The sequence below is a fragment of the Ochotona princeps genome, chromosome 8, assembly GCF_030435755.1.
Source record: "Ochotona princeps isolate mOchPri1 chromosome 8, mOchPri1.hap1, whole genome shotgun sequence".
Classification (NCBI taxonomy): Eukaryota; Metazoa; Chordata; class Mammalia; order Lagomorpha; family Ochotonidae; genus Ochotona; species Ochotona princeps.
In genome coordinates this window covers 35270682-35291034 of record NC_080839.1, presented here as the reverse complement: position 1 = coordinate 35291034, position 20353 = coordinate 35270682, and the positions used below count along the sequence as shown (strand labels likewise).

The 20353-nt window shown below is 40.0% G+C and overlaps 1 long non-coding RNA gene across 1 annotated transcript in view; it reads right to left on the bottom strand.

Moving 5' to 3' along the window:
* Window positions 1-5056: 5056 nt before the first annotated feature.
* The window catches only part of LOC131480993 (uncharacterized), a 29382-nt gene continuing 14085 nt past the window's right edge, over window positions 5057-20353 (bottom strand). The window contains exon 3 of the long non-coding RNA XR_009245960.1: window positions 5057-5223. This is a non-coding gene — a long non-coding RNA (uncharacterized LOC131480993). The remainder of the gene's footprint in view (window positions 5224-20353) is intronic.

Below are 20353 nucleotides of genomic sequence, written 5' to 3'. Positions count from 1 at the left end.
AACCTGGAAAAAGTCAGAGTATGTCAAAAATCCCATGTCAAAAATCGAATTATAAAATAGATCTATATTATAATATGTATTATATATTATAAATGCCAAAGGGGAGTTCTGCTGTGGGCTGCATTAATTATGAAGTGGTTTCAAGTAATTCTAACCATGACACTTCATTGTACTAAGCTATTTACTATTTAGAATCCTAGGTCACTAGCATTGTGGTAAGCAAAGTTTTCAGAATACACCCAAAAGGCAGTCGCTCCCTCTGTTTTTGTGCCGCTCCTCACAGTACTGTTGTTCCTGGTTTGTGGAGTGTCCCCGAGAATGTGTCACAGTTGGGAGGTGGGGAGTGGTGGTATTGTATGGAGTTCTGCACTGTTTGGCCAGTTCGTGCTGGCCTCCACACCTCTGAGCTCAGATTGTGTAATTTCTGTTACCCTTAAGGACAAATTCCCTGTATAAATTTTATCTTTTTATTTTTTATATATTTTAAAGTATCTATCTATTTGGAAGTCAAAGTTATGCAGAGAAGATACAGGAGTGTGTGTGTGTGTGTGTGTGTGTGTGCACGCACACACAGAATCTTCCATCCACTAATTCACATCCGTACTGGTTGCAAAGGCCAGGGTAGAGTAAGGCCAAGCCCAGGAGTTTGGAGCATCTTTTGATTCTCCACATGGATGTGAGGCTCAAGTACCTGTGCCATCTTTAGCAGGTTTCTCAGTGGAACTAACAGAGAGCTGGATGAGAGTGGAGCAAGCAGCTCTCAAACCAGCAGTCATACAGAATGACAGCATTGTGTGAGTGGCGGCTTAACTGCTGTGTCACAATGCTGACCCCCAAACTTTGCAATCTCCGGTTATTTCCACTGCTGTATAAACTTTTTAGGAGACAAGAATGCCATTTGTTCTCAAGATTCTGTTTGGGCTCCCCTGTGCTTTCTGGAGTTTCCTGGGCCACTGCAAGTCACATTAGAGACCTGCTCAAATGGCCACTGCATACTTTCAGTTTATTCACTGTGTCTGCCACACACTTTGGTTTCCAGTTTCTTCTGGTTGACAGTCTGAGTTCTTCTATGAACATGAATTTCAATAAAAAATGTAGAAAAAAACACTGTCAGTGACAGAGATCATTATGAATTTATGAATGCTGGTTTTGCCCTACTACCTGCTTGCTCCTTTGGGTGCCTGGTACATAAGCCTAAATTTATTTTTGTGGCTGTCCCAGCTTTCAAGTGGCACAGCATATGGGAGACACGTGTGTGTGTGTGTGTGTGTGTGTGTGATCTGCATAAAGGTTTGCTTTGCTATATGTAAGTATTTATGTGCTATCAAGATAATTTATTGTTATGCCAAAGAGTTAATCAATATGGGGCATATTTTTTCCACCTTTGTAAATTTTGTCAAATAACTCAATATGGAAATTTAAAATGAAATTGAAGAAAGAAAAAGATGATTAAGGGTGTCATCAAATCACCAGGCCCCCATTCCTTCTGGAACAATTACTTATCTAGCTTTCTTATATAATATTCTGCAGATAATATTACAGTTTAATATATAGAAGGCAGCCCAGTGGGGCCCTAAAACTGTATTTTTCAATACAATAGCTTTGGACAAAAGAAAAATGCTTAAAATACCAACTAATGACCTGATGAGCAGGTGTTATTTTGGAATTTCTTGCAGCTTTAAGTAAAAATCAATTGTTTATAGAAAGTGATCATTTGAATAATTCACGCATCTTGGCATTTATCAGCAAGAATCAAATCCAAGAGAAGTGTTTTGCCCATGGAGAGTGTTAAAACTCAATAACACAGAATTCACCCAGGGAAAGTGTCAGTTTAATAATGTCAAACAGAAAATTTTTTTTTAGGGTGATAGTTCCAGCATCCTGAGAAGCTTTGGATCTTTTCAACCTTGAGGAATGGTATGTGACATTCACCCAATGGTGAAGGAGACCGTGCCTTTTAGACTTGAAAGATCAGTTACCAGCAGTCTTACCACAACCACAGAGGACTCAGTGCTCCGAGTCCCATATCAGTCCTGATCATCACTGTCTGGGGCCATCCCTCAGGCTTTGTGCCACCATCACATAATTCAAATATCACACTGATTCACTGGCCAAACAGATACCTTCAATAAGACTACATGATGGTGACTGGAAAACTCACTCTGAATTTAGAATGCTAAATGTTAATTTTGAGTACATTTGATAAAATAAAACAAAGTAAGCTAGTTGAATTCAAAAAGCTCCCATTTCTTATGGTTTTCTTAAACATTTTGAAGAAGCTTTTCGGTCATCCAAATAGAGTTTATGGTTTAAAATATTTATTCATTCACAAACATGAAAAGTCTAAGTTCAACAGTCATTCCATTCTGCCAATAGAGTTTCCTACTCTTGAGTTATACTTTCCTTCTCTCATCTGGATCAAAGGTGATATTCCAGAAACCAGAGCTCTTTGACTTTCTATATGTAAATAAATATCTGGCTAGAGTGCAATGCATGGTTTATTTTAGCCCCAGCTGACTGTTCCCATTTCCCAAAGATTCATTGAGCAGCATTATTGTCACTATTTATGCAACAAAATATTTGTTTCAAAGTACTTCCAATAATAAAACAAACCATAGGATTTCTGCACATTCAACCTGCCAAGTTCTCAAATAGTTAAGTTGAGAAGTTTACTTAGGGAGGCTGACAAATTTGCTTCACTTCAAAATATCATTAACACCAATAACACATTTGCCCAAGCCTATTTCGAAGTTGTAAAAAAAGATTGCTACAGATTAAGACCCTTGATATAATGCTATAAGCTCCTAACAATGGTATCTTTTATACTGAAGAGCAACTGCAGACACAAATTGCCCTCTTTCCTGCACCTTTTTCACAAAAATCAATATTAAAGTAGTATCTGCCTTAACTCTCCCAAACACTATATGAGAAAAAACCACAGCTGTGCTTAGGACAGTTTAGGTCAATAAGGAATCGATACTGTGGTTGAATCTGTAGAAAGATAAAAGACTTAAAACTCTCTACAAAGGGACCCATTGTTTTCTCTACTCTGTAAAGCAGTAGAAGGACATCCTGGTCTGTGTGTATGGGGTGTGAAGTAAGGGCAGATATTTTTCTCCTCTTTTTTGAAGTTGTTGTGCGTTATAAGTTGGCGAAAAGTACAGATGGGGGTGAGGAAAGCAGGTGCTATTTCTTCTTAGATGTTTTGGTCTCTGAACAGTCCCTTACGCAGGTGAAGGATGGGGTAGAGGAGCTTTATAAACAAATCCAGGCGAGCCCAGAAGAGGCCAAGAAGCTGCTGATGGACTATGGTGTGTGATCATGAACAAGTTGCTCTCCTTTTGGACGCCTCATTTTCCACCTACACAATGCAATAAAATAAGTCATGTCAGTGACAGATGGAATTTGTGCTAGATCTTCATTGGACTTATCATGTGCCTAGCTCATGGTGACTAAACTGCCTCGCCCTCCTGTGGTCAGGTGGAACCTCACAACCAGTTCGGGCCAAAGAATTGTAAGAAACTGAGGCAGCTAATAGACCATCTCTTGCCTTTTTTTTTTCCCAAAAGGTAAATTAGGAGGATGATTCCCGTTGAGACATGGAGTCGTCAGTTCAAAGCCATCTGTGTATCGCGTCACCACACAGAGGCAAATGTCTTGATGAATCATCCAGATCTGTGGTTTCTGTGGGTGTGGAATCAGGAATTAACCATTTATTGTGTTATGACACTACGGTTTACAGGATTGATGTTTTGTTCTTTATTAAATTATAATCTAAAATATCAAGTCTGATGGTTATGAGGAATTATTTCAAAAATGTATAAATGTTTTTTTATCATTATGTTGGGAACAGAAATGGCACTCGACATTTTTTAAGGTGCATTGTAGGATGGTGGAGCAATTTGAACAAAACGTGGAGTGAAAACCTTCAGTGCACTCAGGGAATCTGGGAGTAAGGATCATAATAGATATTAGAAAGGGACATGACATTGTAAGACATCATGCTAGGATTCCTAAAAGCATGTTGTGTTGCACATCAGTCTTGTACAATGTAGAAAGTGTGTTCTTTGGGCTAAGAAGTTTAAGAAATGCTACCTACTCAATCTTACCTTTGGATAGTCTTTTTTTTTTTCTTTTTTGGTCCCCAAGTTCCCTTTCCCAACAGCCCAGCTCAGAAACCACCCACCCCAGATAGTTTTAATGTACGCTTAAAAAAAAAAAAATGGTCTGAAAGAACGACAAGAGAAATCTGAGTATTTGGAAAATTCCAGGAATTTTCAAGCTTATTTGATTACAAAATGCTTTTCCCATGTAATTCCAGTTAGCTCCTTGGAGAACACAGTCACTGCCTTCACAGAGCTTAGTAGTTAATAACTTGTTCAGCTACATTTAGCACTGGTAGTTGTTATGATTAGACTCAGCTATACCTGATAAGAAACCTACATAACGGGTGGCTTTAACAAAACTAACAGTAGCTGCACTTACAGCCTTACTATGCGTGGCACTGACAGAAGTTTTAGATGCATCTACCCACTCGATCCTCACAACATCTACTTTCATGTAATGAGACATCTGAAAGCTAAAGTAATCCCATGTTGGTGTGGTACATCCAGTCTTTCAGTCTGTGCAGTTTTATTGTCTTTTCCCCCAGTTCCATCGTGAGATGCATGTGTGACATTTCCAGACATCATGAGGTCAGACAACAGGTATGCTTGAGTAGAAGGTATGATCCTGCAAGGTCTGCTTCCCTTTCCTTTAAACTCATTCCTAAACATCTTACACTCCATGCTCAGAGTCGTGTCATATATACCAGCAAAAGTGTCTGAGAAATGCACACTTGCATTTTTTGTAGTTTTTTTTAATTTTTGGTGAAGAATAATTTACAAGGTATAGTTACACACACACACACACACACACACACACACACACACAGAGAGAGAGAGAGAATATCTACCATCTTCTGGTTCACTTTCCAAATGGTCCAAAGCCAGGAATCAGAAGCCAAATGCCAGAAGCTTCTTCCAGGTCCCCCACCTAGGTAAAGGGCTCACTGCCTTCATCCCTGCTCAACACTCCTTTCCCTCGCCTTCTCCAGTTTTGAAAGCAGTGGAGCTAACAGGCACTGGGAGGAAGAGCTGATGCACGTTCTTGCCTTTAGGAACCTCTACACTCAGCCAGGAGTAAATATTGCAACTTCTTGACCACCACCACTGCCCTAGGTACCTGGAACCAAAATGAAAAGATCTATTCTTTGTGCTGCTGGAACCACAAGGTTTGGGGAGGAGGTGTCAATAGAATGGCTCATCAGAAACTTTTTGTAGTTTAACTTGCTGTTTGTTGTTGGCTGTTGAGGTGCCAGTTAGAACATCAGAGTACCTGGGTTTGATACCTGGTTCCAGCTCCTGGAACTGTAGTTTCTTGCTAGTACAAAACAGTGGGGCAGTGGTGATGGCTTAAGGCGTTTGGTTCCTATCACTCATGTGAAAAATCTAGATTATGTTCATGAATCTCTGCTTCATGACTGGCAAGTCCCAACTGGGAACTATACCAATGGATAGAATCTCTCTCCACTCTCCTCTTTTTCCTTTTCTGCTTCTCAAATAAATCGTTTTTGAAAAATCATGCATAGCTTCAAGATTATTTTTGCGCCAAAATAAACTTACATTTTAATTCCATTTTTGCCTCAACTTTAGGAAGTTCCCGTATTAGAAGAAGAAACTATTGCCTGGCCCAATGGGAGGCAGATAGGACTCTGAGGTGAAGGTAAAGAGTGGTGTTATCCAAGCAAAGCAAAAATTTAAGTTACCCTAGTCATATATCACATAGCTTAGTGACTGTCTACAAACGGGTTCAGTCCACAATCTCATCTTCTGACAAATGTGTAATTGTGTCCTGGTTGTGCTGTTCTTTCCTTGGATGGTCTTTGACAACGCACTTCCTTTATTGTTCCAAGTGTGGTGTCTTATCTCAAAACCAGAAATGGTATTCATTGGCTGGTATTCTTTATCAGTCAACTTCATTGGGCTCCTGCAAAGGCTAATTGAGGTGTAGTTAAGTAAATGGCTTATTTCTGTGACAGAGAAACAATAGCTATGCACCATACTTCTCCCACTCAAGGATCTGAAAGGTGACACATTGCATTTGGAGGAATTGAAATTAAAAATATGCATTTATGTTTTGCATCTTATTTTGTAGGCAGGTTATACTCACCCTGAGAGAAAAGGGAAGGGGAAAGAAGCATGGCAGCTATAATCTCTGATCCCATATACTGCTCAAAGAAGAGGAAGTTGCAGCTCTTGGCTATGGCAATTTCCCCCTTCGTCTGAGCCCTCTGTTCACCCCCCATCATTTGGGTTCTAACGGAACTGAGGCTCACTCATCCTCCTTTGGGTCACAAGTTGCTGTCACTCATACTCCTTGTTTGGGTCGCTGCTCTGTAGATGTATTGTGCCAGCCATCCACATCCCCTGCCCCATGTGCCAACTCTGCCAACTGCCCTGGGATGAGCTAAACATTAAAGTCTTCTATCTGTATTCTTTCTTCATCTCCAACTGACTCTGTCCCAAACTCAATTTCCTCCTCCCTCTTTTTCAATTAACTACAGTTGCCCAGAGCTGAGGCTCTAGGAGAAGATACTTGGGGCATACATCTGTTTTCATTTATCTGGTAGTGTATGGGATATGCTGCCATCCAGATCCCTGATACAGGCTTTTGGAGTCAAATAATCCTAGACATATTTGATTTTTGTAAAAGACAGAAACAACACACAATGAGCCTTTACATAAATCACCCAAGAGGGCATTTAGAGAGAATTTCCAATCTATTCATGATGTGTTTTTCCCAGCCCCCAAAGTTTTCATGTTATAGCAGAATATCTAGGGACTCCATATGTTATGGGAACACAGTAGAACCAAAATGAGTTGAAAGAAGAATGCAAGAGATTCAAACACGGGATGAAACAGTACCCAAGGAGCTCCTGTTTCATTGTCCCTACCTGGGACCCTGGGACAGCACAGCCATCTCAGCCCCATTCAAGTGTGACATTTCTTTTCAATATGACAGTGGCAACGACCTTGTCATTAACTGATGCTGTGAGCAACATTTCAGCTTTCATAATTCAGTTAATTTTCAAGCCACTGGTTACTGAACCCCCAGTATAATTTTCATATAATTAAACCACATACACATATTCTCACCTCCACAAAAACATCTACAAAATCAACAAACAGCAGGGAAAAAAAGAGGAAGCTCAGAAAAACCAGAATCAAGATTCACACATATTTTTCAGCGTTCTTTTATTATAGGCTTGTGCCTGCAGACGGGAAATGAGCAAAAGTCAGCTGGGGTTGGAGAGGCTGAGGGGAAGGAGAATTCATTTTCCTGCTGCCATCCATGTTAGTATGCAAAGACAAAGTGCAGCTCAGCATCCTTCTTTCCTGACCAATGACAAGTTAAGCATGCATACGGAAACAACTAGGTAAAGGAATTATACATTTTCTATTTATTTATTCATTCCATCATTTTACGGAAAAGTCTTAGGAAAGGTAATTGGGTTATGTCTTTATAACAACATGAATTTTGATGAGAGTTTAAAATTTCAACAGAGAAACTCAAATGAGTAACTAAAATCCATATTATGATTTTTAAGAAAAAATAATTCATCTGGAGCCGTAGACATTTAAATTGACGCTGATAAAATTACTATATCAACAATGTCTGTGATTGTTTTTATAAATAGGTCAGGAGGAATCCAATGGAAAATTGCCTACCGATTGTACTCTGAGTTTTTTTTAATAATATTTGAATGTAAGGTCATCTAAAATTAAGGAATTTTGGTTTCTTTTAAAAGTATATTTAATCTTTTCTCACGTGTTATCTTATTTTTCTCAAAGTGACCTGTCACATCAAAACATGCCCCATTGCTTCTCTGGCCTTGTTTAAACAGCATCACAATGTTAGGGATACAGTATCTGCTTCAAAGAGAGACTCAGGTTCATGCTATCAGCCTGTGCTGGTGGTGCCCGTCTTGGGGAAAAGACAAAGAAAGCTAAGGGATTAGAGAGGGTAGGAATATTAACCAGACTGTAAATCTAAAATCAGTTATCTTTTCCTCGGTTTTTGCTTATCCTCTTTCTTTTTTAGCCCCTCTTCTCCATCTCTCTTTTAATCATTTACCAACATAACATTATCTGCCTCTTAGAGTTCCCTAGTAACCTTAAGTGGGCTATTTGATGAGCTAAATAGTAAATATTCAAGTACATGTGATTTTAATAGCATGTAATGTCACTTCTCTAATACGTGTATGTGAATAATTCCAATTGAATTTGGCCAATATTTCTGTAGTGAATGAGTTAAGATTCTGCAACTACCAAGAGCTCATTTTGGTAGTTGAAAGCAATCACATTGGGGGTAACCAAATGCATGCATGGCAGAAAAGTACAAATAGCCCAAACTTAAAGAAATTACACCAAGAGTACTGAAGTTTACTTAATGAAAATATGATATTGACAGAATGACACATACCACTTTGTTAACATGGCTAATCTTTATCAGAAAGATTTTGTGTGAATTCATTTCTGTCCTTCAGTATTGCTCAAAGCACTTTCTGCCAAACAAGTATAAAAAGTGCTATTTTATCTCTCCACTTTTACCTTTATTGTGTTTTCTGAGAAGATTTCTTTTTTGTTTATTCAAAGGGCAGAATGACAGAAAAAAAGGGAGAGACACAGAGAGGTCTTCCATTGTCTGGTTCACTCCCCCAAATGTCTGGAGTGGCCGGGCTGAAGCAGGAAGCGTGAAGCTTCTTCTGCAACACTCTTTTGGTTGTAAGGGGCCAAGCACTTGGTCTGCAGTCATTATCAAGGAGCTGTCTTGGAACTGGAGCAGCTGGACTAAAACCGACATCCCTATGGAATGCTGGCATCCCAGACTGCAGTTTGATTTGCCATGTGGCAATATCAGCCCTGATCTTTATTGTATTTTTTAACATAAAGAAAACATTGTGCATCTACCATTTTTTGGGATATCGAGACTAAATTTGGGAAAGGGATCTCTCAGGTGAAAGAATTGAGTAGATTAGTATATGTGGGTCCCACAACCATCTCCCATTCAGGGTTGGGTTTTTATTGGGGGGGGGGGCTTATTTTTCTTGTTACACATGGATTGGCAAACTTGAGGGATCATACTGGCATTCTTGCAAAAGCAATGCAAAGAACTGAAAAAAAAATGTTCAGCTTACACTCTTAATGCTCAAGCTTGTCCCCATCCAGGCGTTCTTGCCTAAGGGATTCTACGCCATTCCACTCTCCGGAGAGAAGGGTCCACCATCTAAAGAACCTCAGTGTCAGGAAGACTTTTGTGATGCCCATCTTTTATCTTCCTGCCCCGAATTTCTTCACATTACTCTTAGTTGGAGCCCAGTTTCAAAGTGAGATAATTCTCCCCTTTCCTTATAGTCCCCCTCCTTCTTGATTTTAGTAGATGGCTATCAAATGCCTCCCCCATCTCCTCTACACATTTAGTGCTTTTAATCTTTCCTCAAAAATCATCCTCTCCAGCCCCTTAATCATTCTTGACAGGTGATTAACCTGATAGTTCACCATGGGATTGTGAGATTGTTGTCTTCGAAAGTGTAGCAACATAAATTATTTAATGGGATGGCTCTTTCTACTAGCAATTGCGATGTGCTTACATATTACATCAGAGTACGTGAACTCTATTCCCAGCCCTGGTTCCTCTCTCCAACTTCCTGCTAAGTCAGATCCTGGAAGGCGCCCATGATGGTTCAAAGGGTTGGATTCCCGCCATCCATGTCAGCAGTCTGGATGGTATTTATGAGTTCTCACTTGAGCCTGGCCCACTGTTGTGAGCATTTTTGTCAGTTGGGCCATGTCTCGGATTATGTGAGTCCAACAGCCTGTTTTAGAGATCTAGATGTCAGTCTACCCCATAACCTACCAGATAAATGATGACAGACGTATACCCCTAGTATGTCTCTCTCTCTCTCTCTCTCTCTCTCTGGAATAAATAACTTTGAAACCAAAAAAATTATTAGTACTCTATCTTTGGAGATAAGGAAATAAAATTCCACAACTTTCAGATAATTGGAATAAGAATTTAAGAATGTTCTAAATAAAAATACAGAACTGATTGTATGTTTCTTTTCCCTGTGCAAACTTGAGGAGTTGGGTGGTGGGGTGGGTAAGGGAGATTGTCTATATTTCATGGAAATGAAGAGCTCTTTCTAAAAAAGCTGACCATTTCATTCTTTATATAGTGGTAAAGCCAAGGATCTTCTAGAAAAGTTTAATTGCAACTTCGTCAAAGAATTATTGTGTTCTGGTAATAAAAGGAGTCTGTATTCCCAGGGAGAGAAAGGCAGAAGCAAGAACTGCTTCACTTCCATTTTGCCGGCAGAGGTACTTGGAAAGGAGGTGGAGGGAAGAGGTTAACAGAACACTGCATTTTCTGTTCAGCACTGCACATAAACTTCCCAACACGATCCAGGAATTTTCAAAAGCTTTCTGATCTTTTTACAGCCTGACATCATATATACTCTGCAGTGACATCATGGCTTTTAAGGGCAGGAATCCAATAAGACTAGGTTCTTAAAATGCTCCCAACTCATCAACATCTGGGGTTTGGTACTTTTCCTTAACAACCCTAAGTTTCCAAAGTTTTCTTTGGGTTTTGAAGTCTGCAAATCTAGATCCAGAGAAATTTCTATGTGTTTACAAACTGTGAGGCCAGCCGTGTGAGTAGCACCTTGTAAAATAGGCTTGACTGGTTGGTGGCTGGACTGCAGGGAGGTTAGATGGAGTCAGAAAAAGAGACAAAACAGTCTGGACTCAACACTTTCTTATTCTGTCCCTCCAAGTGTAACAATTTTCACCTCCTTTCTTAGCGCCCTTGGGACTGCCGTAAGCAATAATTTTCACAAGATAATTTTCTTTGTTTCATGACCAAACAGGCGAATCAGAGACCATAAAGCCTGAGGGGTAGAAGTTGGGATTGGATGTTACCGATTATAGTCATCCTGGGGACCAAATCCCACCCAACTCCTGTCTTTTTGTAAATAAAATTTGAGACAATACTTACAAGTAGTCCATGGCTGCTTCCAAGCTACTATGGCAGAGCTGAGTATTCGATCTTATAATACAGTTTTAACAAATTGTCTGTGTATCCATGTTAACAAGAGCACTCTATGCAACCCAAAAGTAAGGCGTATATTTCAGCCAGGGGGTAGACCAGCTACTCTCCTGTTACCACTTACCCTGCCCAAGAGAGATGAGAAGTGACATTTCTCATTGGCTTATATGGATCAAATTGGATTATTGTTTTCAGAAAGGAAGATGACAACAATACATTTGCTTTGTGTTTAGGCACAGAGACCTAAAAATTTACAAATCAATGATCAACAAGAAGACCCTTCCTGGCCTTTTTCATTTGTGTTCACATGAGAATTTGTGTGCCTATGCATCTGCATTCACCTTTCTGGGGCTGAATCACCACAATCTTGAGTCTCTACAAACTTGTGGTGGGAATAACCAACCAGAACCCATTGACCATGTTCTTATTAAAGAAAGCCGTGCAGGAAGAGGGTGGGAAGGGGTGAGCCCTGTCTTTAAGAGGGTTAGAGTGCTACAATCAGAAACAGCTGTGACCAGTTTAATGCTATCCCAGGGCTTGTAGAGATGTGACATCACACAGAACTAAAGCTAGGCCAAAGAGTTTTACTGGCAATATACCTTAGACTCTGAGGATTTGGTTACAAATTTGTACGTGGCACATGTTTTCTGAATGAATTCACAACTAGGAACCAATGCCATATTACATCCCCTTCTAGTAACTCAGAAGACTATAAACAGGATCATTTTTTAAGCTTAGAATTAAAATCTTTATTAATTTTAAGCTAAAGGAAAGCAAATGAATTTGCCATCATTCCAGTTTATTACATGTCTAACTAGAAAGATTTTCACACTCAGACCAGTATCCTGGCCAAGTAGGAAGAACTGGGAGACGCTTTATATTCTAATTTCAAACTGCAGGGTGTCCCAGGTGTACTGTATAGGATTTCCTGTAATTTACCAACAAAATAAGCAGTCTACAGGAATATGTTTGCCATACTGTACATTTGTATTAATTACCCAGCAGGATAAAATGATTTCTTTGTGACAGGAAGAGATGTGAATCTACAGGAAAAGCATTAAACCAAATTAGAGAAAACAGACACTTTTCTGTTATTAAGCAGTTGGGCTGGATTCAGAATTGGAGTGTGGGCAATGGAATAGACAGTATTTTTTTTTAATATTCAGTCAGTTTCTTTCAGGAAAGAGGAATGGACTCTTCCATTGAAACTAGCAACCTAACCTGAAGATACCGTGTGAAGAACTTGGAAATTAACAATCAGAAGGACACATAGTGCCTTCCCTCTAGAAATTTGGTCTTAGAGAACAATTCAAACACACACACACACACACACACACACACACACACACACATCGTGGGATTTAAACAAATCATTATAAATGAGAAAGGAAATACATGGTAGCAAATTTGGAAGAGAAAAAAACACAGCAAGCTAAAGTGGATAAAGTGGGCTTAAGGAACAGGCAGAATATTGACAGGGTTCCAATGAGGATGCCAATACACCTAGATCTTGTGAATTGGGATTCCAAAAATTGGGGTCCAATGGCCAAAGAAGGGTTATAAGCGTAAGATCTAATAGTGTGCATCAAGGGCTCAGGTGATAATGTGTGATCAGAGAGGACTCATTAAATGTAAGTTCAATATGAAGACATCAAAAGGAGTGGAAGGAGAAGGGAACAGGACATTAACCATTTTGGAAAACATTCTACACACCAGGGACTTTTGGGGATACTTTAATAATCAATTTCTAGATGGGTGTTAGTATCATTAGAGGTAAGAAATCTGATGTTCACAAAAAGGCAACAACTAAATCAATAATTAACCCAATGGCATGACAAAGTGAAAAACTCTACATTATCAAAAAGACAAAATACAATGCTGGCAAGAATGTTGAAAAGGGGTTTTCTTGAATACTTTTGGTGGGTATGTACATTGGGATAACTATGAAAGCTGGGCATACATGTGCTCTATGATTCATTAGTTTGAGGTATCTGCACATCCATTCTCATCGCAGTAGTAATGAAAATAGCAAAGATCTGTGATCAACCTAAATATGTATTGACTGATTAATGACAAGAAAATTATGGCACATGCATAAAAAGGAAGAATATTCAAACATTTTGTAAAATGCAATGCTATTGAAATAAGTAGATATAGAAGGACAACTATCACCTAAAACTACATATAGGAGAAATATGCATAGAAACAAGGAGTAGCATCAACAGTTATCTGCTGCCAGAGGGAGGAGAAATGGGATGGAAGCAGTCATGGGCACAAAGCTTGAGCTATGCAAGATGAGTAAGTTCTAGAGGTCTACTGTGTATCATAATACCCATAGTTGACAACACTTCACTATATACACAGAAATGTGCCAGGAGTATAAATCGTGTTTGAAGCGTTGTTAAACACACAAAGAATGATAGTAAGTATGACGATGAACAAGAATGTGGGAGGAAAGTTCTGGAAATGATAGATCTATTCATGACACAAATGACAATTATTTCACAGGCATATGCTTATTTCCAAACCGAATTAGTTTTACATTAAAGATGCCCAGGCTTTTGTAAATTTATATATTTTTTAATTTAAATAAACAGTTTTCTTCCATAAATGATTTGCAAAAATGTTTTTGAAATTTTAATAGAAGAGCATAAAGGTAGAGAGACACAAGTCTTCTATCTTTTCACTCATTCGCCAAATGCCCACAGTGGCTCTGGGTTGGTCAGACCAAAGCTAGGAGTCCAAAGTTCAAGTTAGTTCACCAGTATGTGTACTTGCCCAAGTATTTGAGCCATCGCCTGTTGCCTCCCAGGGTGTGTGCCATTTGGGACTCAAACCCAAGCACTTCAGTATGAGATGCAGTTGCCCCAAGCAGTTTTAAAGCCTTTGAGCCTCAGTTTCCTTATCCCTGAAATGGGTTGCCAAAAACCTACGTGGCAGTGTAATAGGAATATTAGTGAAATAATACACACAAAGTTGTCTATCAGAAAAGCTTACCTTTGTTCATTTGTAACTGATTCTTTTGCTCAACTTCTGACTATATTGCTGGATAGCACCTTCAGCCCAGCACAGCCCAGCCTCGTGCTGTTGTGGTCATTTGGGGAATGAGCAAGGAGGTGGGAGTGCTCTGTGTGTCCATCTATCACCAAATAGATAAGCTAAAAAGGAAACAAAACTGCATTCTTAACTTTAACATCCATATGTAGTCAAGCAGGAAAAAAAAACCTGTGACTTCAGATTCTGATTTGAGCCCCTCCTGTACCTCATTCATAACTTATCCTGTTTTGGAGGGAAAACATATGTGCTTCTTTTCAAGGTCATAAAGAAATTCAAGCAAAGTCCCACCTCCCTTCATTTTGCATAGACTCTGAGCAGTTCTAGAGAAATTTTCTAGAGAAAATAGAGCTTAATTTCTGGGAGGTGTTTTGTTGACAAGAAAATGGAAAGCATGTGTCCGTGGCTCGCTTATTGTACTTCCAAGTAATGAAAGTATTTAAGAAGGTACAATTATGATCTTGGCAAGCACCTGGGGCTCTTGGAGCTGCTTTTTCACACTGAATAAACACTGCAGATAATCTGTTTACGGTACACCGTTCTGAAAAGCTATCTACAACAAAAGGCCACAGTCATTCTTCAGTTTCCTTCTCTTGAGAGGAAAAAACTATATTGCATTAATAATTTGCTGAGAATGATTTCATTGTCTCCATTTCCACTCTAGCCAGACAGGAATAGGTTTAAGTAAAGGAGTCTATGGGTTTCCTTTTTTTTTTTTTTTAACTATTTTTAAGTGAAAAGTGTAATTTACATTTTTCTAGCTTCTTTGCATTCTTGTTAACAATCAAAAATCAAGGATTACCCACCTACTCGAAAAAATTAGCTTATAGCCTTCCTTGAATAATGTACCCCAAATCCATTTCCTTCTCTCATCCTGACTAAACGGTATTCCTGGTTTCACTGAAATGTGGTACAGTCCCCAGCACACCCCCAACCTCCACAAGAGAGGGAATGCACTTGCTTTCAGCACAAAGATTGAGCAGCAACGGTAATGAGCAACTAAGGTAGGAAACTACTCAGAACTGCAGATCTGCCACTTGATGTGGTCAAAGCCTTTACATTGCAGAGATGTTACAGAAAATAATCAGCCTGAATATATCAGAATATCGGAAAAGATAACACAGAAAGAAGGGAATCAATGGTACAGTCACTTGTTTTTATAATGTTCTGAGATTCAGTGAGAAATTTTTATAAAGGAGAGAAAAATAATCTATACAACATTACATTTAAGGAAATCTTCTCACACAGAGAAGTGGATGGGAAAGTATTTTAGAAACTCAAAACCACTGTTTAATTTCTCTCCCCATAATGTGGGAATGAGTCACCTACTGCCCCTAGGTTGTAGGAATTGAAAGTGGTCTGAATACATTTTGGGTTAGAGGGACACACTTGTACTATGTCCCTCATGATCCACATGCTATGGCAATATGAGGAACAATGGATTAGCAGAGAGGGGGATGGCCAGGGGAGCAATTTTTCAGTTTCTATGGAAATGGGTCTCTGCTCTGGTGGCCCCCTTCTGCTCACTCTCAAGGCATTCAGAAGGAGCACAAAGGATGGCCACTAAGGACACAGAACGTTGGCTTCCCAGGCCAATAGGAGTCTGCTTTCTGGAGCAATCTTTGTCTTAAACATCCTTGAGCAGTAACTCTTCACCTTAGCTTTCACTTATTTGCTGTTGGCCCCAAACCAGAAACCGCAGGACCTTAAAATTCTTGATTGTTCTCCGGAAATATGTGGGACAGGGCTGGGGTAGTGGTCGGAGGGGGGGGAGATTACAATGCCACATGTTTTGTTTCTAGAGATGCCTACTCCAAAAAGTAGAAAAAATTGAAGTTTCTATGATCTAGTCTGTTGTTTTCAGTTGGCAGGTGTCTTCAAACCTGAGCTCACACCACCATGAATGGCTCTGCTGATCTGAACTCTACCTAGCTGCCTCCTTTACTCAAAGCCAGGAGTTATTTAGCTCCTAGGGTCCCTAAGCCTCTAACCACTAGGGGGCAAAACCAACCCAAGAGTCTCAGTAATTCATTCCAGCTGAGCAACTCCATTTCCTCCAGTCCCATCCCAGGAAGTCTCTTTCCAGTGATGTTTTGAATTAAGAAGATGCAATAACATTCTCACAGTCCCTTTCAGCTCTGTGGGTTGGCCTCACCGGAGGCTAAAGGAATTCACAAAAAACCCCAGAGCTGCCTGTGGTCTGTTTCTTAAAGACTCATCTTAGAAATGATGAAGTCTGGTTCTGTGCCTCACCCCAACTACATCCACTGCCTCCAATCTCATCACCAAAGCAAAGAGACGCAGAGGGAGTCCGCGTCAGCTGCCAGCTCCCTTGGCAGTTAGTGGGGTGAAGACCATCTGATGTCCCAGCCTTTTGCAAAGCTAACAGGACCAAGACAATCAAGTGTGCTGTCAGAGAAGTCATCAGGAGGAAATGTCAAGACACACAATGCCTACGGAGTCCCTCAGTAAGTGCCTTGATATCTTTCTGTATGTGACACAGTAAATGCTTGATGACTCCAGGATTCTGTCCTAAGTTTATTTTCTGGGAGTCTGTAAATTATGGAAAGACTTTATTACTATTTTACAGACAAGAAAGTGGCTTTCCTAAGACCAAAACATTAGTCAAGCAAGTTTTTCAGCTGGGATATAATGGAAGCCACAGATTATTCTATTCTTAACTACAATGTTCACATTAGCAACACACCAGGTGCTTTCTGTACTTTACATGGAATACTAAAAGAGAATTTTTTGTGTTTTTTTTTTTCAGAATCAGTGCTAACCTCACACTATGGTCTTGACTCCATGCCTGTAGACACATACTGCATTTTTGTGAAGGATGTCATAATACAGTAGCTTTGTGTTTGGTTTAGTTTTATATAATAATACCAAGTGATATAGGATGAGACTTATGGATCTCCAACTGGATATAGAATCTTGAATATGTAAACTCTACTTTTAGAAAACATTGTTTGAAACTACATTTGGCCTGCTTTACTTAGCAGAGGAATTTCTGGGTCCCAGATTATATCACAAATTATATTCATTTACTTCTATTAAGACTGATTGGGGGAGGAAAGGCTGCTCACTGTTGCAGAAGGCACATATTTAGACTAGAGGAAGTTGTATTCTGAGCACTACTCTGTTCCTCACATTTCCAACTCTGACACCACTGGAGGTAACTCCAGAAATAGATAGACTCTTGCTGCTCTAAAGGTCATTTTTAAGACACACGCACACACACACACACACCATACCACACACCACACCACACACACCACACACCACACCACACACACTTGGATGGTAGAGGAACCCCAAATGGGAAATTCAACTTTCCCTCTATTTTCACATGTCTAGTTGAATTATACAAAAATCTTAAAAGCCACCTCCTTTCTCTCTCCTTCCACTAACTGTACTTATAATGGTAAAACAAACCTGAGATAAGCAGTATACTCTGGGGGTAGAGTTAGCTAGTTTCATATCAAATGTCTTTTATCTGTTATAATAATTTTTCTCTGTCTCAGTAATGTAAATTCCCATTATTATTAAGTTCAAGAGAAGAAAAAAATACAGTACCCGGAAAAGATCTCAGTCATTGTAGACATAACAGAAGAAAGAAAATCAACAGAGTAAGGAAGAAACGCTCTTAATATAGGAGGAGAAACAGTGGGAAAAGAACCACCAAAAGGTGTGCCCTGATCTACCAGGTGCTGCCAGGGTCAGCTTCCTGGGCCACCAACTCACCATGTTTCTTCATGGGCTCCAACACCAGCAATCAAGACCATCCCAGGAATGTACAGTGCCATAGAGTTGGGGCAACTTCAGAAAAAAAGGAGCCTCTTTCTGTGCCTTCATCATTTTTAAAACCAACAATTGATGTTGCCTGCAGTGGAGACTCAGAAACCCAATGACACCACATTTCATTCAGTTGTCAGCAACTGAAGTAATAGTGCCTGACAGTGAGAGCCCCCGCAGGAAGTGATACTCCCATAGTGTCTTGTTTGGGCCCACTGTTTTAATAGAATCAGGCTTGGAGCAAAGCCCAGAGTGTCTTTCTTTCAAGGTCTTTGCTCCTCTACTCTTGTTTTCCCCTCTCAAGTCTTGCTGTTCAGTCCTTTCTCTGCTGCAGAGTCGCATCTTACCCTTGTCCCGGCAGCCATGGCTGGCCTGGGCTACCAGCGGTGACTGTTTACTGAAAAACATATGCATCCTTGGAATGCTTTCCACAACTCTTGGGCCATATGCTTTATGTCTTTGGCCCTGAGCAGGCTTTTGGAGTGTGGGATAAAAAGCCACTGAAAACCATGCAGCAGCCACTAACTCCTGAGCCTGTTGTGTGTGTTACTGCCATTGTTAGTATTAGTCACCATTCCCTGGGGAGTATTGTGCATCTCAGGGAACTGCAGTTACAAGTGGCTCTGTTTTGTGGACTTTGTTCCTACCAAGGGCCTCCTTATTGTCCCATCCACCCATTACCAGTTAAGCAGCCAATGTGCTTATCCACCCCGATGATGCTCTAGACACACAAGAGGACACTACTGCAGGCCACACCCTCCCTAGCTCGGCGTGCAGAAAAGGACTCAAAAGAGATGGTTTGGAAGGTAGGACTGTGTTTTGTTGATAATGATCCTCAGATTGTTTTGGAAGCACATCTCCTGGTAGATAGAGTATATCTCTGCTTGTACTCTCTGTGGGACTTGCAGTGACATGATCTCTCTGTCTCTCTCTCTCTCACACACGCACACCCTTATCTGCTTGTTTTAATAGCAGAATGTTCAATATCCGTGCAGAATCATGCAGTTTTCTTCCCTGATCAATGACAATTTCTCTTCTAGGCCTCTGAATATTGGCCTGTACACTCTGGGTTAAAAAAATAGTATGTTTATAGTTCTTGTTCCACCCTTGCTCTTGAATATTTCTAGTTGAATTAATCCTTTGGGCACAGAAACTTGGTTACTTACTTTGAATGTACTCGGTTCCTATTCCTTTCTTGCATCACTTAGTCTCCGTTAGGCCACAACTATCTAGGTTTACATTGCAAAAACTGGACACAAGTGTCCACGTCTGCTCCTGCTGCTAGCTCATCCCATTTCATTTCATCCAATAAACATCGTGTATAAGTGAGTGCCATGAATTAAGTATGTGTTCCCCCCACAATGTGTATGTTGAAACTTAATATCTAATTAGATGGTACTACAAGGAGGGGCCTCTGGAAGTTAATTAAAGTATGGGAATAAAGCTCACATAAGTGGGATCAGTGTCATTATAAAAGAGACCTAGAGAGACCCCTGGCTCTTTTTGTCATGTGAGGGTACAGAAAGAAGTTTGCTCCCTGAAAGCCAGGAGACACGTCTTCAGCAGACACTTACACACTGGTCTTATGCAGCTCTGCCTCCAGAACTGTGAGTAATACATTTTTGCTGTTGATAAATCATCCAGCTGTTGGCAGTTTGCTACAGCAGCTTGAATCGGCTAAGATAGTGGATACAGGAAAATAAAATTAACCTTATGCGACAGATGGGAAGATGAAGCATTTTGTTTGTTTTAGGACCATTTGTTATGTACCCCTCAGTATCTCTGGGAAACCAGTAAAACATGTTTGGAAACATGACATAACATATACCCCTTTCCCAGGCCCTAGGAATGACGTTTCTAGCAGAATACATAATTCAGCAAACTGTGGCCCTCAGGACACATCCCACCTATTGTTTGTTTACACAAATAAAATGTTATTAGGATATAAACATGCTCATTCATTTGTGTGTTGTCTAAAGTTGCTTCATGCTAACATGGCAGAACTGAGTAATTGTCACAGAGACTACAAAGCTAACAATATTTAGTATCTGACCTTTACAGAAAATATTTGTTGATCCTCAGCAAGTAGGTTGCAACTATTCTCTACAGAGAGCACGTTCATACTCCATTACTCCTTTGACCCTATCAGTGGCCAGGGGACTTACTTTGGCTATGAGCAGAATCTGTGTTTCTTTCTATGTGCAAATCATTAAGAGCACTTGTGTGAGTTCTCACAGGCCGGTTTTTTGTTTCATATGTGCCCCTATATCCAATGAACTACAGTGAATGCAGCCTCCTTACATACTGAAATTGATCAGGGATTGTAAGGGATCAAAATGATGTTATAAATTTA